General features: G+C 41.9%; 1 long non-coding RNA gene across 1 annotated transcript; it reads right to left on the reverse strand.

Annotated features, from left to right (window-relative positions):
• Window positions 1-23,105: 23,105 nt before the first annotated feature.
• LOC142765482 (uncharacterized) lies at window positions 23,106-26,379 on the reverse strand. Its single transcript, XR_012884284.1, has 2 exons — window positions 25,978-26,379; window positions 23,106-25,416 (listed from the first exon to the last, which is right to left on the reverse strand). It is a non-coding gene; the product is annotated as an uncharacterized LOC142765482 (long non-coding RNA).
• Between the last annotated feature and the right edge of the window lie 1,038 nt (window positions 26,380-27,417).

The following is a 27,417-nucleotide window of genomic DNA, read 5'->3' on the forward strand; positions in this document are numbered from 1 at the left end:
AAAATTGCCACCTTGAATAAGAAGTCGGCTGAAGGAACCGCTAATTTGTATATACTTCTGAACTCCACAATACAAAGTGCTCTGCCACGTTCCATATCAGGTATCTAGAAAAAATGAATATTTCTTTTATCAGCAAACTCGATCAAATTGGAATCTTTGAAAGATATTACGGTGTGCTTACGAAATAGCCCCACACTGTCAGACAAGATGGAAGCTCGAAAGGAAGACGGAGGTTCCAAGTAATGAAACACTAGTGAAAAGTAAATGCTTGCGAAGCTACTACTCCGCCATCTGAAAGGATGGAGAGCAACGCTTTTACGTTCTCCTAATGAAGCTAGTGTGTGCTTGCTCTTTCTGAGAACGCCAGTTGGCTTCCATTGAAGCATGTCTTTGCACACCTCGCTCGCTCTCCCCTAACTTGACAAGTGGAACAGGAGAAGGACATGCTTACATGTGAACGAAGTCGGGTTGACAAATATCTGGTCATTCTTGCACAGTAACACAAGAACACAGACTCTCACGGCGTTCCTTATCGTATGCTAAAGCGACCTATTTATGAATAAAGCCCTTACTCCTTACTCCTTCATCATTTCTTTTTGCTGAGCGACCAAGTTTGTTCCAATACTTTTGATTACGCTGTATTTTATCGGCGTAATCAGCATTTCCTAGTTTATTAAACTAGTTTTCATTAACCGCTCGTTTGCTAACTACTGCTAATTGCCTTTCATTACTTTCAGTTCACTGTTAATTACTTATCACTACTTTTAAAGCTCGATTGCTTTGGTTCGCCATGTTTACTCTGACTTTCAGTTTTCTTCTCACAATATCACATTGTCAGTGCTGGTGCTGCTGCTTACGCCGACGTTCACTTGTGCAGTAATAACGTTTTCGACCAGACTAGTTGGTGGACATTCGTTGGAACTAGCACAGTTTACACTTTACTTCGATCCATAATAGCTTACAGCGCACTATGACACAGGGACGATAAGGAGGCATATAAAATAGTCTCTTTAATTGGAGGAGCGAAGGAGAGGTACGGTGTGTGAATATGGATTTGCGCATAAGTCTGTCACTGATTATTCGCCAAGGCAATGTCATAATTTGATTGATATGCAACTTTGCCGTACAATTGCTGAGAAACCGCCTTTTCAGATAATCCGTTTGGTTTGCCTCAGTTCAGCGCTTTTCAGGGTCGCACTTTTGTTTAATTAAACAAAAGCTACTGTAGCGCAGTGTGTCATTACAGTTTTGTGCATTGTTCTGTATAAGCAGCCGATTTATGTGTATGAGTAATTATAGGTTAAACGTAAGTCCATTCTACTGCGTTATGTCCGGGGACGTTTCACACAGCTCATTATAACTCTTAGGGTCAGCAAGTTTCCCAACATGCATAAACTTAAGCCTTCTCCAAGTCGATAAGATTGCACATTATACAAGTAAAAGGCGAAAAAGAAACGTCGGGACACACACAGAAAAAATTACAGTGTCTGATGGAAGACAGGTTCTGCGAAGATGTATAACTCATCTTTTATAACGTTAACGATGTCACCTTTTGATTCCTTCACCGATGAATAAGTACCCTATAACTTCATTGGTATGAATTCTTTTTTAAGAAGTCGCTCGAGAAGTTAACTAGCATACCTACTCAAGTGGTTCTCAGAAGCTTCGTAAACACTACTCAAACGCATCATTCAATTACCGTGCATTCAGTGCAACAACAGTTCCTCAGTGACTTAGTGAAGCACGTGGTGTGAAAAAAAAGAGAAATACTGCAGTCAAAGCAACAACAAAATTAATCCCAGACTGAAGTTCCTGTGGGACCACTACATCGAAGCAGTGGTATTACAGATTGCTCCTCTTCGGTCTCCATTGAGCGAATGAGGCTGCTTGGCAGCAAACGCGACAGGGAGCTGCAAAAACGCAGAATGCCAGTGCCCGCTACTTCTGCATCAATGAAGGCACCTTGTTTGTGAAGCATCGGCATCTATGAGTGCTCCCTATTGAAGCATCGAGCTGACGCATGAGGATGGCCTTTGATATTGTGCTAAATTCTTCGAAAAGGTCGTGATAAGCACACTTTTCTACTTCCAATTTTACAAAAATCTTGGAATCTTCAAACGCATTCAAGTAGTGCATTGAGGAATACCTAAATTGATGGTTTTGTAGCCTATTCCTTGGTTGTCGTTGGGCGGTATTTATTTATTGGCCTTAGAAGTGAAAAGAGCGTGAAAACACGTCAAAAACAAATCGCGTATAGAGCATACAGAGGGCTTAACTTCAGTCAATTTATTTTTGAACGTAGCTGCACGTCCTTTCAAAGAAACGTAGTTGAGATGATTGCCTGATAATGTATGCTCAATGTTTTCGGCAGTTTATCTGGATGAAGTTAAGATGATCCCGTATGCCTGGTTAGGTAACGTTCAATGTAACCGTGGTCAATAAAAGCACCAAAATATATTACGTGCAAACCTATTATGAAGACTTGTCAAATTGTTATAATAACGGAACTCAAATGTAGGACGCAAGCCGTTGTGATTTTGGTAAAATACCTACTGACGTTAGAGTTCGAACAATGTAGCGCTTGCATTTAATATAAATACTCTCATTGAAGTATAAAAAATTGCGGCTAACAGCTTAGTTCTGTACTGTAGCTATGGTCACCGGTAACGCTTTTCTGAAATGAGCATTTAAAATTTTTAAAAATATATTGGTAACATCAAAAACATTCGCAGTATTCTCTGCACTATAGGATTCAAAATGACAAGAAGGGCTGGAAACGAGAAATCTCAATAAAAGTGCACGATACGTCTAAAACATAAACAAGAAAAACACGCCGCAATATAATTGGAAACTTAACTAATTAGTGGGAAAACAACGGACAAGGTATAAGAAGACAGACAGGATCGAGCGAGTAACTTTATCTTGAAGTTGAAGTTGAGGCTTCGTCCTTTTCTGCGTCTCTACCTATGCCATTTTAACAGTAGGTCCGTGTACTTTGCTTGCTTTAAATCAACGTTGAATATTAAACATCTGATAACATTCTTCATGTTCAACCAACGTCCTTTTAGCTGAAAGAAAACGGCGTAGAAAATTGAGTGCAAGAAAAATGATGACAGAAACGGCTGCATTGTCGTTTCTGTCTTCCTGGTTCTTGTGCTGCGTCTTTTGCTCTGTTTTTGTTCGGCTTTATTTTACAAAAAAAAAAACACCCAGCTAAAGTGGATACCTTAATTTTTTTTGTAGAGATAATAGGAACAACAAAAGTCAAAATGAACATCAAAGTTCAAAACACGGCTCTTGTTATTTCTCGGGTAAAGCGCTGTGCTGCCTGCCAGACATGGTTGCTAATTGATTGCTAATATTTGAGAGAACTTGAACACAATGTCAAGAAGAAAAGAGCTTAGTGTATTTATGTGGAAAACTTCACTGCCACGTATTTCTGCAAACGCTAAAATTGAGGAGTTTTTCATTTTGTGATCGCGGAAGGCAAGCCCATAAAAGTGACGCTCAGTTTCCCTGTATGCGTTAGGAGCAAAACTGTATTGCTTTACGTATTTTCTCCGGCTATGTTTGTTAACGTTTGCAGTAGCCTATTTCAAACTTTGTACAATTTATTTTCAACAAAAATTTTTAATTAGTGAAATGTTATGCACAACGATTTTTTTCTATCCGTCTTCCAATGTTGGGGGCACAGTTAGCATGATAATGTCGGTATAACGCTTTCAGCTGTTCTTTTGTTTTTTCGAGTTAAACTACAAAGTTGCTCATTGAGGCCCTTCTCAAAGGCTTCCAATATGTGTATTCAGGCACAAATAATGAATCATTTAGGGCTGCTTCTGCGAGAAATAAATTATTCTTTGGACGTTATCTTCCTTACCAAGAGCTCAGTAAGACTGAAACTGAACCAGTCGATACTGTCAATTGTACCGTCTATAAGGCTGTCCTCGGCCTACCAATGGCCACAACACAGACCGGCTTTTTGCCTTGGAGATCTACAACACTTTCGAGCAGCTTAGGGTCGCGGTCCGAATCTCGCAGCGAGAAAGACTTAGCCTCTCACCCACGGGTAGGCAAATATTACGTCGCTTAAGATATCCTGCACGGCCCCAATACAGTGACGTGGAACTAGTGCCCCTTTCCACTGGTGTCCATGCCCAATTTCATATCGCTCCTATACTGAAAAACATGAATCTGTTGTACCACAAACCGCTTCACAACGCCAGAGCACGGCAGCTCACCAAACAGTTCAGAACGGACCCAGACACGCTCTGTGTGGACGCAGCCTGCTGCGCTATCCATGTCTTTTCATTGGCTGCTGTTGGTTCGGTACGCAGCCCGGGTTCATTCAACTGTGATTCAGCTAAGACAAACTCAGCGGGCACCACGGAAGCCCTTGTGGTAGCATTCGCCATCAAAACGAAAGACGTTATGGAACCACATTCTTGTATCCTCGTGAACTCTCAAATAGCCTGTCGATATGGTGCCTCGAGCGTGCAGCAGGAGGCGAATGAGCGTATTAAGTCACGTCACACGTGAGACTTGAGTGTCATCTCACAGGTTTCTTGGAAAACGAAGCGCGTGGCTCTGAGATGGGTGTGCGCGCCCGTCTTAGAGGTGATAAGGTGTAGAACGCAATGCGACGGGTAGGTGCCACCACCGTGTCGTCTTAAAAAAGCGTCTGCGCAGCATGATAAAAGGTACGGTCCTTATAATTACTTATGTATGCCTTTTCTAGAAAAAAGACGCACATACAGAATATATACGTGTTGTTATTGAACCCCAAATATGCGCAATAATAGCTTTTTAATTGACAATCGCACAAGTATAAACGCTGAACCTTGAGCAACATTGGTGGGTGCTGTGGATGGGGTCAGCCATTTTGGGTGTCGGCTGGTGCCTTTCAGAGTACCCGGTACCGTTAAGGGTAGACAAACAGACAAATGTGCAGATAGGCCACAATTTTTGCGTCGAAGGTCCCCAAGAAAGGCTATCGTCTTTAAAATTCCCGATGTAGCAGTGAGATACCTTGCTCGCCAGCAAGAAAAAGGAGGCCGAAGTGGTTTTCCTGGACCAGGCGCGGTGGGCGGCTGAGGCCAGTGGAACCCTGGACTGGGGGCCCCACCCATCTGCTTCTATTCATTGTTTCATTTTTTTTCTCTGCAATAAACGTTTTTCCATTCTATTCTTTGGACCACCGAAGAAGAGCTTGCTGCAATTAGGAAGCAATTTCATTCAAACTATTTCGATAAATTTGTTTGCCATCCTTGTTTTATTTTAGTCTTATGTTCCTTCTCAAATTGCTAGTGTAGAACACAGGAGTTCATTACGTTTATTTGCGAAAAACCTTCAAACACTTCAGTGACTCTTTTTTTATGGTATGGTGCTATCGCATCCTACTGTATTTGAGGGCATAACCATCCTAAGATATTAACGCAGTATCGTTAACATCCGAGAAAGAAAAGTTTAGAAAGAAGCAAATAAAATAAAGAATAAAAATTTTTCATCACATCGAAAATCGAAGCCGGGTGCGGCAAGCTGGTGTCCTACCACAAAGCCACGATGTTGCGTGTAGCTGCTTCGGAAAACACACTCTACATAAATGCCCTATAGTGGAAGGAGTCTTCTTAACGCATTTTGTTCGGCAGGTGTTACGCCGAAAACAAGCCCATTCGGCGATTTGTAGGCGTATTTGGAGGCCATCAAACTACGTTGAAAAAGGCCCGGATAGCACAACCATCGCCACTAAAAGCACACAGGAACTCTAAAACAGCTGTAAAAATGAACATCTATGTCCATCTAGCCAAAAACATATCATGCCTTTTCAGGGGCGTTGATCAAGCAAACAGCAAACGGTAGATAATTTGCTGCCATCTGTGAGGCATTGTTAGACTCTTTACGGCCTCCGAGATGGCGAGCGCGCGGCGTGTGTCATGAACGACATGCGGCTCTTGCTTTAGATCAAAAACCTGTACGTACCAGTCACGCTTGCACGCTGGTACAGTCTATATACTCTGTGTGTGTGTGTGTGTGTGTGTGTGTGTGTGTGTGTGTGTGTGTGTGTGTGTGTGTGTGTGTGTGTGTGTGTGTGTGTGTGTGTGTGTGTGTGTGTGTGTGTGTGTGTGTGTGTGTGTGTGTGTGTGTGTGTGTGTGTGTGTGTGTGTGTGTGTGTGTGTGTGTGTGTGTGTGTGATAGAGAGAGAGGGAGAGAGAGAGACAGGCAACATATTAACGAGTATACACTTAGCGTTTGAAGGGTGCACTAGTGGCTGGATTTTGCTATCCCGTTCAACTCTTAAGGTGAAGCTTGAGGGTCCCCCAATTTTTGTGTAACCCTACCTTACCACCTAATAGTGTTTGTTCAGCAGTTTACTGAAGAAACTCAGTGGAATGAATATACAAAATAATAAGCTATATTCAATAAATTGTGTTTTTGAGGGCGTTTAGGAGAGCAAATCAATGACTTTTTCGGACCAATACGGGATAAAAATGCAATCAAAATCTTCGAAACGCTGGTGAAAATAGGAGCTTTCAAACACTATCATTTTAGTTATGCAAAATTATGAAATTTTATAAATCGCCGAGTTTGTGTGTGCGAATTTTGGCTATATTCTTGCTTGTGTGTTTCTCTTCGTGACTCCGGGAATGGAATTGAATGGAATGAAAAACCTTTATTTCATGAAGAAGCTTTATTTCATCCCCGGGAAAAAATTGTGTTTTTCATAAGCACTCTTATAAACATTTTATATAAAAGAATGGGAGGCATTGTATTAGTCCAGAATTGTTCACGAAATTTCGCGTCTTTATTCTGTCTGAGATATCGCATGCTGTTCGTGTCACGCTAGCAGTATAATCGTTTGTCCAGCTCCCGTGGCGTTTATTTATTCTTTTCAGTTCAGTATATTGATCGCTTGAAATCTCTAAACTTGATGACAAAATCGTAACAACCAGGTGCCTTTTCATCACCTGTGTACTCGACAGAAAAATATGACACGACACCTTTAAATCTAGCCAAAATCACTTAGGTAACCTTTAGAAACGATTGACAGTGTCAGCATCCTTTTCAAACGTCGCCCTGCGTTAAATGGCCGTATCAGGTCTTTTGTGAACATACAAAGAAAGTGTAGTCCGAGAATTCAGATTTATTTTACTGTACGCTATTGCTTCCACCCATAAACCGTAGAAGATCGGAGTATAATAGACGGGTAAACGAAACTCGTGTAACAGGGGCACATCAAATGAGCACCTGCCTGCGCCACTCTTTGTGCAGGAGCATGAAGCCCCCTTAGAGGCGGTCCTATTTGACCAATCACAAAGATGCATTCGCCTACTACGCTGTTTCGCACAATTGGTTGCCGCCGGCCGCGTTGATTGTTCTGCCTATGCAGGGAACAGGAAACGGTTCACTTTGTGATAGAGTTGCTTGCGACAGACAGGCTGACCCAGAGACCTTTAAAAGGCATTGTAATTGTAGGACGTCTGTGTACCCCGACATACGTTTTAGCGACATTGTAATTGTAACCCTTCCGCGCAGGAGTCATGCAGAGACCTTTCAGTGGATTTGTAGTTATAGGTATTAAAATCACAATAGAGCAGTCAGCATACAACGCCCCGGAAGAGTCTTTTAGAAGGGAGCTTCGTGTTACGGCTTGACCGAATGGGGAAGTCAAAAAAGCAAAGAACAAATCAATAATTGCTTGTGTTGTGAGTACCTTTTCGCAGAACGGTGGCAACAGACGAAGGGCACGTAGACTGCAGATTACCTTGCACAAAATTTGTATGCGCCCTTCAGCAGTTACCCTCTCATATTGTGACGTCAACTATAACCGTGTTCTTGAGCCAGCTGACTATAATCTTCCGCTTTCATTTTCTTAATTGCCCAACTAGAGTTCAACTAGAGACAAGTGACGTTACTGTTGTGTATTGTATGTCTTCTTGCGTCACTTTGTAAACGTCTGGTTTTCAGTACAGGGGTCAGCATGAAAACAGTCTTCTCGAACACATAAAATAAGTTATATCTAGAGTGGCCAAGAAAATGAGCCACTGTCGGATGCTGCTGCGAACCGTTATGGGTCACTTACTACTGATCTCCCCTTCAACATTAGAGAAAGCATTGCGCACATTCTCATACAGGTAATTCGCAACTGTTGTATCACTCTCACAAACTCTAGCCATTTTCTTGTGTGAGCCTATAGTGGGCATACACCTGTTGAACAAAGCTAAAAAAATTTCTTTTTTTTTTCAACCACTCTACGACCAGTACATGGAAACACTAATTTATATTTTCTTTGCCAGACACAAAATATAGTACGTGAGAACTCCTGAGTTATGAAAACCTCAAATGACAGCGCATTTCAACAATTCCCAAACAAAGAGCATCACGGGCAGAATCTGCAGATCCCGTGCAATGTATTGACGACAAGAGCTTGTGTCAACCAATCAGTAACATGATGCAGCAGCGTGTTTTGAGGGAGATGGAGCGTGAGCATGATACGTCATGAACCATTTCGTGAAGCGTCGAATCACTCGATGTCACGCGTTGAGTGGCCAGAGGCTGACAGCGTCCGAGTCGGGTGCTCCTTTTGATACGCACGGCTGGTCTATAGCTTTGTGGTGCTGCTCGTAATCAGGGAAATTATGGGTTGTCTTTTAAGAGCTTCCCTTGTGAGGGCTGCAATTCTCTACTTCGACCTTATGCAAACGAGTGTACAAAGAAGTTCAGAGGTGGTAGATTCGCGCACAACTCTGACCTCATTCGCAACGCAGAAAGAACGCCGACGCAAGGACACCATAATGAAGACAATTTGCTATTTTCGGAGACTGTTTTCTAATCACATGCTCTAAAACCGCGAAGGAGTTGAAGGATATTTCAACGTGTTTGTTTTGGGCAGTACCATCCACATCGATCAGTGGGAGCTTTTTGATGTCAGATCTATCTTCGGAAACAGCTTGCAGTGGTTTCAATTTTAAAAATACATCTTCGTATACTTGCCGTTTGTTATGAGTAATAAAGCTGCGCTTCGCGAGTAACACTTAATCGCCTGTAATCTTTAATTACCAAGGCAACTTAAAGGTACGTGTGCGATATTTCAGATCTTTTTTAAATATACCAGGTGTTTTCTGTTTTAAATTTACACAGAGTTTTATAAAGCGTGTCTGAGTACTAAAAAATACATGGTTGACCCCTCCGTCATAGGCAGCGTTATAACATCAATGTAAAACGTGCGCTTACACAAACAGCTGAGTGTTTACTCAAAAGTTTTTGTCATTGAGCTGGGTGCCAAATCATTTCGGTATTCAAGTTGTGACATAATAGCTAGTTTAAATATTAAAAAAAGTATCCAAATAATACTGTAGTAGCTCTTGACGGTTCATTTACTATAATTTAATATATCGAAGTAACAGTCTGAATTCAGTTATTAGCTTACGTCTTAGTGCTATGGTGCTCATAATTGCCAGAAAAACTCTTTTGCAAGAAAATTTTTAAGGCAACGCAGATTAGGCAGTATCATCGCAAAAATGGCTCCGTATATCAGAAGAATTTAAGACGGATGAACTGCTTACTGCGACTCTCTTTTCAGTGAATTCCAAAATATTTTTGACATAACACAAGAACGCATTGCTTTTTTTTCACGCCTCTGAGAATAACCAGAGAACAATAAATTTTATTCATATATTGAACTTCACCTTTCCCCAGGCTTCAATCACTCGTTAACTGCTGAGGCTGCGTGCTGGCTTTGATTATTCCCACTGCCTACTGTTAAGAAAAAACAAGAAAAGGGACAGAAAAAGAAACAGAACCCATTCGCTGAGCCAGCAGTCAGATTATCGGCACCCAGTCTCCCACAGTTGCAGCAAGCGTGCCGCAAGGTTTCATTCTTTATAATCTCTTCAGACTTCTTTGGTTTAGAGAGCGTGACTAAATTAAACCGCCGTCCTATATCTCAGTTTTCGCTATGTTTCCGGAATGATATGGCAAAACAAAAAGAGTCGGGAACTTCAGTTTCTTCAAGAATCACTTCTGCTATATGTTCAGCTCGCTTCGTAGTGTTTTTGCATTAGTGTGAGCAAAAAAAAGCGTGTTCTGTATTTATCTTTTCTGTGTGGAGCAGATCTTGTAATGAAAGACTAGCGATACGCCTGGAGGAAACGTCCTCTCTGCTTTTCGGCAGATAAGAGCTCCCTATGTCTGCCTTTTTTGTATTGCATATTTATACTCAAGTTTCTTCACTTTTTCAGCTTTTACTGCCAAAAAGTATTCAAGGACACGCGCGGCTTCTTGTGGGGCGGTTTATTACGTCGCGCAGAGATCTTGGAGCTAAGAGGCTCGTTGGAAGGAAAACGTGCCGAAATAATGAAGTTTGCCCAGCTTGAGTAATTGAGCACCATGCTATACTTACTGCACAGGAGAATAATCATGAAGAGGCGCTGTTTTCTTTTAGAGCAGAGATTTAGAGCATCCATGTTTTTATCTTGCGAGATGGAACAACACTTACGCTTTATGTTTGTTTCTCGAAACTCGGATTGCATAAAGCTGTTGGGTCGACTTGTCTTAACGCAATGGCCTTTTGTTACTTTCTCAGCAGCATACCCCACTTGGAAGGTAAACTGCGAGCTCCAAAGGAGAACGCAAAAAATCAAACAATTGTAGGAGTGCATCTGTAATGAGCTATTCACTGTTACCATTTGCGAATCGGCAGCATGCTTTTCCAATGCGGTTCATAAAGGAGCTTAAGGAGTTTGGTAATTATCGAATATCAATTAAATAGAGCTTCTAACATTTATTTGAACAGTTTATGTACGAAAATGGCTTCACTGTCTGTTTAGTATACTTGCTAGGCAACTTCAGTTTATTTTCTTCATTGAACCACTAACGTCGTAACGTTTGAGGACGTTTGCACGTGGAAGTTTTTTTTTGTATCAGGTAGATTAACTGTTGTTAAAAAAATAGATTAGCTCAGGTGAACGCAGAAGTCGAAACGATTACTGGCTGATGGTTTGGTTCCTTCGCCGATTGATAGATGTCTTTAAATTTGGTGCCAAAATTTCTTGTGTGGCCAGGCCTCCTTCATTACTCTACTCGAGGGGATCTTCTAGCATTTCGCTCTGTAGGCGGCGACCACTGAAAGCGGATCATTCGTGATCGGTGTCGATTTCAGACTTCTACATCTGATCCGATGGATCGCCTCAAGATCCAGCACTCAGCTGGACGTACGAGCCTAGAACACGAAACTTCTAACGAAAGAACGAGAACTACTGACAGATTATACCGTGGGCGAGCCCCAACTGATTGGTATTTATGATGTAGTGAAGCTTTATGATTTAAAAATGGCTCGCACCTTTGAGCGCCTACTCACACTGGAATTCCATGCTTGGCCGTATAGTCGTGATTAAGAGTTCACGGTGAGTGCCGGCTAGCAACAGTGACTTCTCGAAGATTAATAATCCACTCGAACAGCACCAAGCTAAGGTGGTGCTGAAAACGGAGTATATAGTGAAAGCGTATAGTATAGCTACCAAGCATGCGCGACGAGATTCAATGCAGACTAGCAAGTTGAAAACACGCGGACAGTACAGTGGTGACTGCTCCTCAGAACGCAACCTCATCAGCTCCAAATGGTCCGACCGGAACTGACCTAAGACATCTGAACTTTGGCCTGCCAACATTTAGAGGAGACATTCATGAATGGTCAGCTTTCTGGGAGCCGTTCAAGAGAACTGTTCATCTCAAAAACGCTCAATACATTGAGCGTTTTTGAAATGAACGCTATTTATATTATATGCGGGTGAAGTGGCAGCATATATATTATATTGCGGATGAATTGGCAGCATAAATATCTTGGTTTGCGACTTTCAGACGCTTTTGCGCAAACGTCATACAGTTACTAAAACAATGCTTCGGAGATCGGAAAGTAACAGAGAAGCACCACCTGTCAACACTTCGCAATCTCCCTCTCGTGAAGTCAGGAAGTGAATTTGAAATCCTCAGATGACAATATGATACTGCATATCTCACCATTTGATGTCTTTTAGGACTAAACCTACCAACGGTAACCTTTTTTTGCGATGCTAATCAGTATTTACAAAAGGCTTTACTGTACGAGATTGTATTAGCATAGACTAGCAAAGTGAAGCCAGACGATGAAAGCCTGGGTAGCCTCGTTTCTAGCACTGGCCACCACAACATCGTAATAAAAGTTAAAGAAACTGCTCACCTTTGTACGTATTGAACTTAAGACATTCAAAAGCCATGTAAGCCAATCGCAGAATGACCGGTGGGTGAAAGCGCAGTGAGGACGCAAAGCACCAGCACCAGAACCACTTCTGTGCCACACAGCACGGCTTACAACGAAAGCAAATGTTTTTTCTGTAGATCGAAGTTTCATGACACGCGCACTCACAGCACCATATTATTCATCCCATCTAAGCAAAAGTTCTCACTGAGAACAACCACTGCTCCAAATGCGCATCCCGTGGTCATCAGGCAAGGTCTTGCCAGGTCGAATGTATTTGTAGAGAATTGTCACGGAAAGCATGCAGTAAGTATATGCCACCCTCTCTGCAGAAAGGAAGTAGCAGTTCGAAATTCTATCAACAAATGCTTCCAATGGCACACGAGGAATGGCCTCCTCACAATCGATTATTCTGTACAACAGAGTTTGTTAAAATGGTTGCAAAAGAAATAGAAGTGCACTAGCAGTTCTCTCATGCCTTTGTCATTTAAAATAGCAGTTCAAGGTACGTCTGACGATCGCTCTAGTGAGGTATAGTCAACAATTCCTCGTTATCGAAGATCTCCCCTGGATATTCCTCTAGAGGTACTGAAAGAGGTCGAGAAGAAAGATGTCCAAGCCCCACATACACCAACTAAGTGGTGGACTGGGTTAGTTGGTTGTACACACTTGAGATTAACAACAGGAAAATAACACACGGCGGACAGAAAAACAACGGGACAAGCACTCACTTCCATATAAATTATATTGACAAGAACGCTATTACATATATCTGAGTGAACAGAAAAAAATTGAAAAAACATTTGACAGATGCAAGGTTACGAAATAACATGAACAATCACTCAGCCTGCCACGCCAACCTTCGCACCCCAAAAAGTAGAGCTCTTTTTATGACAGCAACAGATGGCTTCCTTGCGCACGCGTTCCTTTCAAGCGCCATCTCAGCAGCTCATAGGTTATACGCTCGTACTCTTCTTTCATCCTATCTAGTACTGTGGTCCTTTCTAACTGCGGAAAGCACACACACGTGCTCACGTGTAGTGCCAGGAAGCCATCTTTGCCATTACGAACGTTACTCGCGTGCCTCCGTAAGCGTTAATTCAGGCATGTGCCCGCCTAGCCCACGTAACATGCACCACAAAACAATGGGATCCTGTACACCACGCCTTCATCCTGTGCTGCATCCTGTGAAGTACTGCAGCCTGTGCTTGAACGCGCGCTACTTTCCGTGCATCTTTATGGGGCATGTGCTGTTTGTCAACTGGTACAACTTGTCAAGAGCACTAAAAACCACTCTCATGTTGAGGCGTTGTCCTATTTCTATTAGGTGATGTGACACAGAGTGTATATACCAAATGCCCAACACCTTTTTGTGTTTTTCCGCTGCGATGCACTCTCTGTTACCGTCACTGCCCTTACGTTTTCTTTTCCGGCGCAGTGCCTCCACCACAGCAATGAGCAGAGGGAGGGAATACCATTCTCTTTCTGAGCGCCTTCACTGCACCAGGAGACGTTTTGTTATTTTCTTTATATTATTTTACTCGAGGGTCTCTAACAGAAGGGACATTACATGAGGGGTGGGCATACAAGAAATGGGTAAATGCAAAGTTGGATGTGCAACAATAGAAAAAGCAAAATTTTAGGACATAGCTGAAGCGGCAGAAACAAGGGGTAACAGGTACATTTGTTTGTGGACTCTGGATAAAAACATTTCACAGTGACAAAAAATACCACTTATAAAGTACAAAACATTGCCAAGTACACAAAATATACATACACGCCACACTAGGAAGATGACACTAAACAAAAAAAACTGGCTTCCAAAACGTGGCAGCAGGACCTATCTAAAGTGTTTTGGAAACATGACTGTACGGTGGCTTTCTTTACTAGTTTGCGTTGTGCTGACGAGAACGGCAGGATATGCTTCTGTAAACGGGGCTTGTAACGCCTGCACGTGTTGTACTTTGAAAAATAATTTGTTAGGGAAAGAAAGCGGATGCTCTCCCTTTCCGACTTCTCGTGTGGCACCCCGAGTGGACAGAAGCGTTAACGAAAAGTTTGTAGCACTTGTATGACCTTAGAATTAAAGATTGCCCTATCACACTTCGAATATCGTCAGACAATCTTCCGCATAATGAAAAGTTATTACGATAGATAATTCACCAAGCTTATCATTCAATGCCCTATTGAATTCAGCGAAAAACAAGGCACTCAGAAAAGTGGCAATGGAAGATCAAATTGAGAAACTTCCTTTTTGATTGTACGTCTTCTTGCTTCGTTCTAAAGATGTTGACGTAATGTAGGAATGTAAGAGATCTAAGAACCATTTGGACGTCATGCACGCAGTGTTCCAAAGCAGCCACACTTTAAACCCGTTAATGCATTCTTCTAAGCACGTGAATACTCCCTTCTCCAAAGAGGCTTCATAACGAGAAGAGATGAATGACTTGACAGCGAGCGGACACGGTCGTATCCCAAATGCGTATGCCCGAAGATATCACTTCAGTGCTTCGATAAACTAGGTCATATGTTCTCAAACGCGCATGGCATGAAAAAACGACTGTGCACGCGGAAATGAGTTTTGTTTGCGGCCACAGCGGTAGCGTCTGGTTACGTTTAGCTGGCTCTCCCAGCTTTCGGTTTCGCAATCTTTGGGCCGCTTCGTGTTTTCTAAGGACTCCCATACACGTGACGATGACGCTGGTTGCTGCACCGTTGGCGACTAGCTGGCTGACGCTCTGGAGAGCCAGAAGTGCTAAAATCAAAGATCGCCACAGTAAAGTGGTGCCAACACAACACAAAATTGGCCTAGTATCTACATGTTTCAATGCAAATATTGTCGAAAGACAATAGACTTGCGTGTGGAGAGAGTGAACAAAACGTTTATTTGATTTTCTGCGTGAGAAAATCGGTAAATTGTATTCTGGAAGCACTGTGTTAGAGAGTCTCTATCCATGCAGCGAAGGCGAACGAGCACATCGAGGCTGTCACAGAGGTCCCGTAAATTAGCGAGGCGATCGCCGGGCTAATTCCAAGGGCCGAAGTATCGGCCCCCCGAACCGCACCACGAAAGCGTGGGCAATTTAGAAGTGGTCCTTTTTGGCGCGCCAGCGGACGCCGGCTGTGGCCCAAAGAACAGGTCAGAGCCGAGAGTTGATAAACAAAACAGAATTATATTCTCAATAACGGCAGATCAAAAACAATACACAAGTATGCACACTCCACAATAGTTGAATAAAATATGTCTCTCACCAAACAACGTACTACACAGTACAATCAGCCACACTCGAAACAACGGACACTCACAACAATACGCACTACAATGCAGTCGCATGCATTGAACAACCAAGACACTTAAAGACTAAAGAGATAGAAAACCTATTCAGTCCAAAGTTCTTGGAACCAAGGTCTGGATGATACTCTTCCAAGAATCACTCACTCAAAGTCCAGCGTTGTTTTCGTTTCGCTGCCCTCGAAGTTTCTCTTCCAGGAAACCTCGCCGAAGTTTCTCTTCCAGGAAACCTCGCGTCTTCACTTGGCCACTCTCCAAGCTTCAAACTTCTTCGCCGGAAACACGTCGGCTTCACACACGCAGCCGTCGCCACGCGTCTTCGCTCGATAGCGGTAAACACACACTCTTGCCTGTAGCTCGAGTCGTCATCCCTCAGGTGGAAATCATCTTCTTCTCCTGCTTTGTCTCCACGGACAAAACCTTCGCCGACTACACAGCGGTATACCCTACGCGCTCTGGCGCTAACTTCCGTCTTCTCCCCCGAGGTTTCTCTTCCAGGAAACCTCACGTCTTCTCCTGCTTTGTCCCTACGGACAAAACCTTCGCCGACTACACGGCGGGATACCCTACGCGCTCTGGCGCTAACTTCCGTCTTCTCCTGATCTCTCACCTCGGCTGCTCGATTAAATACCCTCCGCGCGAGATTCCAGAAGGTTCTCGTCATTTCGTCGGCGCGATACGCAGCGGAGGTTGGGGAGAGGGCGAGACGGTTCGAATGCTGGCCGCGACAGATGACTCAACGCGGCTTCAACCACGCCCCTTTCCATCTAGAAAGTTCGAGTGCTTACTCGGCCACCATTGTGGGGTGAGGAGGTTCGTCGGCATCTAGAAAGTTCGAGTGCTTGCTCGGCCACCATTGTGGGGTGAGGAGGTTCGTCGGCGAATCTACGCTTCCGAGGGAGGGAGTCGCGCCCGGGGAGTCTGAATGTTTGTTTTCCTTTTTTTTATCGTTGACCTCGCGGCGTCACGCCGGCGTTTCATCGCGAGGAGTTGGCGGCGCGCTCTTTTTGAGCGCTCGTTCTGTGACAGAGGCACGTTAGACACGAGCACCGTCTGGCAGTTATCTTCCAAAACGAAGAAAGGTGTGCGCTCCCACGGAGAAAGATGCACGCCTGTCTCGAAGGCAATAAGATGTACAACGCGAAGCGATGGGCAGGTGCCACCGCCGTGTCGTCTTAGCAAAGCGTTAAGACACTTGCCTTTTGGAGCATCTCGTTGCACTGTGAGCGCAGCGTGATAAACGCTACAGTCCTTAGAATTACTTATGAGGGCCTTCTCTAGTATAAAGACACACATACAAAATATCAACGTGTTGTTTTGGTGCCTCAGATATGCGCAATCAGTGATTTTTAATTGACACTCGCTCAAGTGTGAAAGCTGAAACTTGAGCAATATTGAGGCGCTTCGGAAGGGGTTGGCCGTTCAAGGTATCGTTTGGTGCCATTTGGGGTGTCGTTAACGCGGACAGACAATTGTACAGACAGACAGACAGACAGACAGACAGACAGGCCAAAATATTGGGCCGAAGGTGCCCAAGAAAGACTATCGTCTTTAAAGAAATGAAAAGTATACACTCCCTTGGTTACTGCTAGTCTTAAACCAAGTGAACGTGTTCTGGTGTCACCGGTCGGCCTTGCGACCCCGTCACTGATGCCCACGTTGTTGCAAGTCATAGTGAGCGTGAATGTAAAATGCTAAAAATTTTTTTGCTCCCATTCACTTTCACTCAAGACTACCAGGCTGAGTCAGAACAGTGTTTATTTGGAGATAATAATTTTGTTGCGTAGACATGAACAAACAATTTGAAATATGCGAATTTTGCCAAGATGTGTTGCTATTAAACATGTTCCTGCTTAGGGGTCCGTAATATTGCCATTTTAAGGCACACGCATTCTCCACGAAAATGGGCAGTTACATTTTTTGTAACATTCAGTTTTATTGGTTTCTATTTTTTAAATTGAACACTAAATACTCATTGCTTTACAAAACATGCTCGCACTAGTTTATGCATTTATAATCAGACTCTTCTTTGAGGGGCAGTATTTATCACAGGAATATATAAAACAACATCATGCATAACAACCAGTTTTTATCATCTGTGGTGTTATTAATTATAAATCAAGCTTAGGTATTTTTCGCGTAATACAGCATCGATGTAGTTACCGCTTCTACTATTTTTGTGCCCTCCTATGCGTCCAGATAAATTCAGCTTTTGTGTACATTTTCATAAAGCTTTAACAAAGTAACATTTTGTGTTTTAGATCATCAAAGAAATAAAACTATCTGTATTTTTGGTAGCGAAGAAGCTGAATAGGTGTTCCTCAACTTCGCCAAAGAACAAGTCTAAAGATGCAGGATAATAACTCTTTTTATTCCTCTCAGAGTATAGTGAACTAAAAAAATAATAGAGTCCCGAGGTACTGTAACTAAAATAAAGTTGTATTTTTGTACACTAGGCGTAAAACACCGTGCATGAAATTTCATATTTTCAGGACAGCGAGAATGCACATGAAATCTCGCGTGTATTTATTCACAATAAAAAAAGAACAACAGGAGCCACAAGTGCAGTAATTATGTTTTTGTCTTGTTGCTTGATGAAAAGAACACGCAAATGTTTCCGTGTTCTTCGAAAACTTACCCAAAATGTCTACTTATGAAGGTACGTCATCAACTACCTGCATGACCTTAGTGAATCGAGAGTACAAAGAAATGTCTTTGCTCACAACGGCCTTCTTCCGGAGGGTACAAGTATATTGAGTTATCGGTCAAGAATCTGTACTTCTTGTGTTTTCCTTGCTTTGAACAAGCAAAACCCAAAGCATGAGAACAACAGCAAAAAGCAACATCAAAAAACATTTTTCAAGCTCGCACATGGTACGTGCGCACAGAATAAATAAACTGTAAAGTTTTCACATTACTTCGACGTCAGTGGCGACGAGCAGCAGGAAGAAAGAAACAGCGGTAAGACATTGACAAAGTATGTCACCAGCAGTTCTCTGGTGAAAGTATCACACTCCAGGGACTTTAAGGTTCGTGTTTAGAGGTCAAAGAGAGAATTGTCAATCCAACAAACATGACGAAAATCTACTGGCACTTGCCTTTTTTATTTACTGGGCCATTTGTAGCCAATACTAACGTCATTTTGTAGCTTGGCGCTGTCTTCGAAGAAAAACCATTTGTCGCGAAACAACTCCCCAGATGAAGGAGCCGTATGTCAAGGCTGTAGTTCAGGCGGTGAAAACAGATAGCGGTGGCACGAATAGGGAGCGTGAGACAGGCACAAATCACAGCAATTTGTCTGATTTTACCGCATTAGTTGTGTGCAGTTCATTGGGTTGTATATAAGTAAGTTTATGAGCGACCTTCAGTAGTTCGTTGCATCCGCATTGTGCGTCTCAATGCCTAAAAGCTATAAAATGGCAGACTTGGGAACAACTTTTCAAGGCCAGCTGAAATCAATGAAGTATGCGTTTTGTGCAGCGCATTCTAAGAAAATAAAACACAATACGTGAGACAGCCTTATTGCTTAAGACCGGATGAGGTCGAAGAAGTAAACTTCTGTGCAGTGCATCCTAAATAATAAAAGAAGCACGAAACAAGAGACTGCCCTTTAAACTTAGACCTATTACGTGACACAGTTGAACAAATTATGATATGCATAATGTGAACATTTTGGCAAAATGAGTCAGGCTGGTACAAAACCTTTGAGTCGCCCCAGCGAAAGTTTCTGAACGGGGCGATGATTCTAAGCCAATTAGGTCTCATTGTTTCTAGTAACCTCACTTACAGTTCTCGTTTTTGCTTGCGTTGGATGCTCTTGCATCTCTATTTTGGGTGCAGCTTCCTGTGCGATACGTAAGTTTGTAGGTGGTGTTCTGAACGTGCAGCAAATCAAGATGAAGCATTGTTCAAAAGTTCTATAAAAGAACGCTGTCGAAATTGATTATATGGTCGTGATTCCTACACTGCTCGACAGAAAAGCTGTCCAGGGCTTAATTTCTTCCGTAACAAAAGCTTATACACTGTATGTACATGAATGGCAGAAGGGCATGTGTGAGATATGGTTACATGTCGTTACTGGAGTGTATGGTATCTATTGCTCATTTCTTTCGCTAACATAGAAAAACACCAACACGGGTGGAATGACTTAAGAACTTTTGCGGCAGAGTGAATAAAAAAAGAACATCTAGTCGCCGCGTGATGGTGAGTGAAATTCTATGACAAAAACAGCGCCTGCACTCTTGATTTGATTTGTTTGCTGGGAAATCAATAGTAGGATCAACACACACAAGTTTTTATGGCTACGTTCACTGCCTGACACTTCGCTAGAATCTATGGTAATCAAAAATGAGAGAATGAAAATATCTATTCTTTCTCTTTTGATTCTTAAAATGTCTGGAAAGACCACTGAGGGCGTCGTGAGTCCTTAGGATGATATCATAAGCTAAACTGATACATTCACTGCATTTTCTTATTGCGTAGAGAGAGAAATGCCCCACCGTAACATTTTCTAAAACCTTCTGTTATTAACACCGGAATCTACGCTAGCTTTTATGGGAATCAGCTGTTAGCTTCTTTTACATGCGTTTATATTTTTTTATAATGCCACATTTCTTTCCTCATGTTTTCTTATCACCCTTTACACTATATTCAGCGCATATCACGCTTACGATTTCGAGAAGCTTCGAGGCTTTACTAGATTGTTTTGTGAAGATTATGCCCACTTCGGGAACATCACGGATTATATGGGAACTTACATCGCTGCTAGCTATAACACTAGATTCTTCGCTTGCAAGGGTATAAATCCCGACAAGATTCACCGCTTGTCAGTTGATCGACGGCCGACGCTCTGTTCGCCACTATCAGTGCCATTGTCTTACTGTTCTCTTGCGTGGCCACAAGTTTGGCCCGACTAAACAGGGGCCGAATTCACAAAGCTTTCTCTTTGGCTACGCATTTTCTTAGCCAAAAGTTCTCTTATCTGGAGGGATTACTATAGCGCGGGTATGAATTTAACTTATTCGGCACCTAAGAGGGCAAGGAGGACACATGATAGCTGATGAAACGACAAGGAAAGAAAGAAGTGTGTGCCGATAATATCAAGGTAGCACGCAAAGCGTCTAGCATCGAGAGTATACGATGACAGCCAATGATTTCCTGCATCTAAGTTTCAGTTCCGCGAGCGTCTGCTACAGCGCTTACGGGATGCCGCGTACGTTGTAATAGGCGTTTTGGCGGGCTGTGCAAAGCCAAGCACTCACCTTTCATCAACGACTGTAGCTAAAAACGAAATTGCTCGATGGCCTTAAGTCATCGAGCAATCCATGCGCTATCTCGCCAAGTACAAGTAAACAACACTCCAGGTGTACCACATAAATGAAACCACACATAAATCGATGCATGCAATGTTTGAAAATGTGCCTCGAATGTCTACCCCTATTTAAAGCGACCAGTTACCTTACATTTCATTGAAGCTGCGCTGCTACTTAACTAATTCGGTGCAATCTAGCACGGTATAGTGGTGAACGTAAGGGTGTTTTGTACCTAGAGTCAAAGGTAGCCTTTGTTACAATATTCTTATTATAAGACACATGAGCGACTTTGGTGCCTGCAGACGAATTGTGCGGAAATAGATAACAGCAGTAATCAAATGAAATTGTGAGCGCAATTTCGCTGGTTCCATGCACCGCAGCATTTTTATAAAGCCGGAATGCGAGAACGTGCATACGCTTACGCTTAGGTATATGTCTACGTAAAATGAGGGAGACTCGTCGGGAGGTGTCTCAGTGCTAATGCTTTTCACAAAACACGGTGCAAATATTTCGCCCAGCGTTGTTTGAGTGCGCAAAGCAAGGGACGTGTATACGAGTTTTGAGGTCGAGAGACGTTATCACACGTACGAAAAGGATGAAAAGAGAGAGAGACTCTCGTTTCGGCTTCGCGAAAGCTTGAAATTGATAGATAATAAAGACAATTTTCTGGCCCAGCAGACGTCAGGGAAAGTCTCCGCAAAACAGGGTCAGATGCTCGGAGAGCATAAAAAAGTGGAGTACGCGTTATATGGGAGTGACAGCCACTCAGAAAGCGAGATGAAGTGTGACTGTCCTTAGGTGTGAGAATCAATGCCAATTAAGAGAGTTGAGTTAATGAGCCAAAACTTTCCTAAATAACGATAATGAAAGCAAACTGAGCATTCATCTAGTGAAAGTGACACTAGTGACAGTGAACTCATAATAGTTGATTAGCGTTGTCACAGGCCGATATATATTTTTATTTTCTTATCTATATTCGGAAAACTATGAGAAGGTAGCGTACGTTGGAGCCGGCTATCCCAACGTCATGACAGTAATGTACAAGAATAAATAGCGCACGGTTATACAATCACACGTGGCGGGTTCTATCTTCTAGTAACCTTGGGAAAACGCATTCTAACTATTTTTTCTATTTTTGACAAAGTTTCACGGGACGTTTTTGCATTTCGCTTCATTCGAAGGAATGACGATATATCAGCAATAAGGCGAACACAAGCACTGCTGCAGTGGACGAGCGGTTACAGCGCTCAACTACAATCTAGGAGGTACTTGGTTCGATTCGCAGAATCACTGAGCACTTTTTTTTTTTTCAAGAGGTTGCCCGGCCTGACATTATGCGTGGTGGCGGGTACTAAGTTTTTGAGAAGTAGGCTTTCGCACTTGCTTCTTTCACTCCCCTTTTGACCCAAAAGCGCTGTACTGTGCTCCTTCAAAAATTAAACAATTCAGGGTTCATAATTTTCTCCTCCATCCTCTCTTATCGCAAAAGTGTCCAGTGCTGAACTACCAATATCATACCTGGTATATTACTTTTCACGTGTTTGGATATTCGACCAGTAATCAGTCTTCACGGTGTTTTGAAGAAAATCTACACATGCAGTGAGCTAACTGCTTGCAGCCAAGTTGACTGCCTTTGTAGGGACACGCTTTCGTGCTAATTTGGTGGGCATCATCACATGCAGCAAGACCGAAGAGCACGGACAGTTAGAGCTGATGCAAACAGAGTGATTAGTTTGTGTCTTCTCTCCCGCTATTTGTCATGCTGCACGCTTCAGTGTAATGTCGCTGTCAATGGTTAAAATGAACCATAGCAGTTAATCGAGTTCTGCTGAGAGGGTCCCATATTGTCCAGAATGGAACAGAACAATGGCAATTTGATTTGTGTGATAAAGAGATACCCTGCTTTTGGCTATTAGAATAAATTTCTAAACTGAAGTTTATTTTTTATTAACAACAGTTCCAGTGCAGATGAAAGGTGCATGGACAAAAATCGTGTATTCATCTTGACTAGGTTTGTGACCTTAATTGTAATTGCGAATCGGTATCACAGTATGCATAAATTTCACACACATATACAACCACGGGTGATAGCTTGCTTATTCTGATTAAAATTGAAAGGTTGAAATCGACATATTCAACCAACGCAATGTGTACGAGATATGCCATGTAGAGTAGCTATGGTCGAAACTAATCTTCGCAGTTTCGTTCCATTTCACCCAATTTCTTGCCCATGACTGTAGGTTGGTAAATGAAACTTCTTCGAACACACATATTCTGTGTAAGGTTACATTTATTTTTATGCAGTACAAAACAAATTGAAATGTATAATGGCTCAAAAGAGAAATAACTAGAAACAAATTCAGCCAGATCATTACCAAACTTACTCACCAATGATAAACGGATTCTCATTTAAAAGTTACATACATACATACATACATACATACATACATACATACATACATACATACATACATACATACATACATACATACATACAGACATACATACATACATACATACATACATACATACATACATACATACATACATATACGCACACACACATATACATATGTACACCCATACATACATACATACACTCAGGTGTAAATATTAAAATGAATGGCTATAAAACAACAATTCTAATACACTCATTTTGAATATACTACAGAAAGTAACTTACGACAGATATCCACCGGCACTGTTATGTCTGAACACGGTGTTTCTCGAATTATCTCGCAAAAGCTTGATGCATAGTTTTCTGCTGCTGCCCAGTGACAAGCAGTTTTTATAAAAAACACAAGAATAAAGCCCTTGACAATGTCATGCTAAAGAAAAGGGCTGTGCATCAATATTTTGTACATGTCTGCAATATCACTCTGTTTATTTACATAGCTTGGCTCATTCACAACCCACTAACAAAGCATGTTAGGACACTTGGGCTGAAAGTTGGCACAGCACGAGTAAATTCTAGACAAAACATGAATAATACAATTATAAGCTACTAAGCTCCTTGGTGCAAACAGTGTTTATATTGACAGTTATAGGTGCCATTTCGTTTCCCCAAAACACCTCTCAAAAGTAGAATCAACTTTATTTAGCTAAAAGTTTCTATTCTGGCGCGTCGTGGTGGCTCAACGGTGGAAGCGACTCTTTCGGCCAAGAAAACAAAGACCAATTATTTTTCCAGTTCGTGAATTCACTCCATGCTAACATTGAGGCAGCTGGTAAGAGTGCTTTTGGAGAGAGGAAACCACCACATTCCCACCAGTTGTGGCCTTGGGTAGCTACTTCACTTGGACAAAAATGATGAAAAACACTCCTCAAGAAGACTTCAAAGTTTGCACATCAACACAGTTCCCATACAGCTGTCTATTAGTCTGCTTGAAAAATATTGAGTTTACTGGTGGGCAAAGACTGTACGCTATGTGAGGTGATGCTCCAGTGCACTGCATGTATGTCTTGCTTCTGGCCTCAACTGCGATGTTGCTCAGCACATATGTGTAAAATAACAACTAATACTATGCCACTGCAAAGTAATTATGTGTCATTTGCATGAAAAAGGGACCACAATAAAAGAACATAACAACATTTGCCTTCATAAAGTTCAAAAAATGTAAATAAATTTCCACAGAGTTTTCACAGCTCATCTGAGGATAGTAATATTGATTGTAAACACATTCTTACTTCCACTAACAAACTATTTTAAGATGCCAGATTCAATATTAGAGTATACCAGCACTTTTGTAGGGCTAAACAATTGTACAGGCACCTAGAAAAGCACAAGTGAATGCATGGTATAGCTACATATAAAAATAAGTACTTTTATTTCAAGTCTGAGTAGAGCTGCATAGATGATAAGTCACTTGCATTACATTACGAACAAACCTATCCGAGCAAAGTATACATTTAAAAAGTTAAACTTACACAGTAGATAAGTAGACTGTTGAAGGACGGACAGGCAGTGGGATAATACCCAAGCACTAAAATCTTCTGTTAAGATATACTAGGAGTAGTGATGATCTACTTCCTTCCAAATAAAATAATCCACATAGATTCACTTCCCAGAGCTTATACACTCATGGCATCATTGGTGCTATACAAATGAGTGTACACTGAAGGATTACATCGACTAAGTACATGATTACTGCATCCATGGCTTTACTTCTTGTACTACAAAGAATGCAGACACAGTTACCATTGGCGACCATGGATGCTGTGATTTCTGGCATGTAAATGTAGAGGCGCGCAGGCACTTAACACACATGTTAAAAACTTCAGCTCAAAAATATTTGCCCACTAACACTACAGCAGCCTTTAAATTAGTGTCATAGTTTGGTATCTTCCATGCAAAATTTAAATAATTTTCAATGCAAGCAAATGAACTGCTGAATAATGCACTGCTAAGAAGTTAAGCAGCAGCTGCTCCTGACATCAGAATGTGCTCTTTCTGCTGTTGTAAACTTTGAGCAGGAGAACAGTCACTGGCAGTCCCTTTATACTTGTTGGTCTTCTGTGCTCTGTTCTTGATACACTGTACATGACCTGACCGTGGAGCACCAAACCCCTTGTTACTGCTGGAACTTAGAAAAATACAGATCATGGTTACAACCATGCTACATGCAAGAGTGTATAGTTGTCAATTATGTGCTCATATTTACAGATATTGTATTTTCAGAAGCCAATGACAAGCCTCAACACACACACACACACACACACACACAAACAGTGAAGACTGAAAATATATTTATTATGATACAAGAGCAAAACTACAATGTTATAGATGAAGGCATGAAACTTCTGCCAGACATAAAAAGCCAATAAATTTTCTTCTATTTTGACTTTACACTAGGTGCAAGAAGCAGACCACAAATAAGTTCACTAAGAAATACAAGTTAGACTGCATTACAACGCAACAGCCAATGTTCCTAACATTAAGGCTGTCTAACATAGCCAGCTCACCGTACTGCGTATAGGAGCAAATGGGCAGTCTAGAAGACACAAAGAACTTGTGGATTATGAGTGTGCTTGTTGCTGACATATATATTCTAAATGAAGAAAACCTTTGAAAAATGCACTTCATCAGGGGAAATAATCATACGCAACAAACACAACGGGCTCCTACAGGTGCCGCCAACACTCACCATTATTGTTGATACCAGTGTCTTGCCGGATGGATATGCTGCGTCCTGCACAGAACACCAAAGGAGCGCTCCATGACTTGGATTGCATGTGTGCTAGCTGCATCGCTCTGCTGCTGAAATAGGCTAGCCACAGACAGAGAAATGAGAAGCCATGGCTTTGAAACACACTGAACGTCACCTTTAGAGATCAACAATGCATACTTATGTCAGGTACAATTTGTAGAAAAATATATATCACTATGCAATCGTGGTGAACATGTTCGGCTTAAACATAAGCAACAGCACTGAGAGAGAAAAAGCTACATTAGGTAAAAGATGCAGTTACTGGCCCTATGTCATCTGAAGCTTCTTCAATAGGTCTTTCTCCTTACAAGTTGTGAACAGCCAGGCAATTTTCACCCACTTGCTATTTCCTTCCAGAGCAGTTGATCCACAGAGGGAGTCACAAGCTCGAGAGCTCAATAAGGAATCAAAGTATTTGTGCTCTTTTCAAAGCACAAGCTTTTGAGCCTCAGATTATTGGAGTTTCATTCATAAGCTGCAGGCTTTCAGCTTTCAACATTCTCAATTATCTTGCAATTTAGTTCTATAAATGTTGAATAAGAATTATGTGTAAGAATATTACAGGTATCCACTGAAAGCAACCATGCTTGGGTTTTCAATTTGTGCACAGTAAGTGGTGTTCACGTAATCGTATGTATTAAAGAAAAACTAACCTTACAGCCAGCCGTTAGGCAGTTTTGTGCGCTCGAAGCTCCCAAGCAGATCGCAGTCCTTCCAGATGAGGCTGCCATGCATGCTTCCACGCCCCATCCGCTGAATGATAACAGTCCCAGCAGTGACATAGGCTTGCATAGTTAGGGAGAACGCGTCCTGCCTATTTTTGTACAGGTGCTCCAAGTAATGATGATGATTGATGTGCCAGAATGTTCAACCGATGAATCACAGGACCTTAACAAACCAATCTCTGCGATCTGTGAAGAGCCAAAAACGAGATATTTAAAAACAATCATTAAAGCACTCACTTCTAATACTTATTTGAGGAAGCTATCACTTCGTTAATGTGACCACAATCTGCTATAATCACTTTGAAATAAACTGAAGCCTCATGTAAAATTTACGTACCGCAATATATATGTCCTACTGAAGTATAGTACTAGCACAGTGGTAATCGTCTATAGAACTAATTTTCCAAAATAACATAAATTTTTTAAGTGCAACCTGGCTTCTGAAAAATAAATTCACAATAACTTTCCAACTATCAAACGTGGTCAATCGACAGGCCCAACCTCATAATCACACAAGAGCTCACTTGTATCAAATCACAAAATCTTTTTATGTATTTGCTCCATAATATATGTATGTTTATAACAGTAGTAGTATATTTTTCATGCTTCAACTTACCATAGAGAAACATTACATCTGATGGGCTTAAAAGCT

This window comes from Rhipicephalus microplus, chromosome 6 (assembly GCF_043290135.1).
Source record: "Rhipicephalus microplus isolate Deutch F79 chromosome 6, USDA_Rmic, whole genome shotgun sequence".
In the NCBI taxonomy this organism is placed as follows: Eukaryota; Metazoa; Arthropoda; class Arachnida; order Ixodida; family Ixodidae; genus Rhipicephalus; species Rhipicephalus microplus.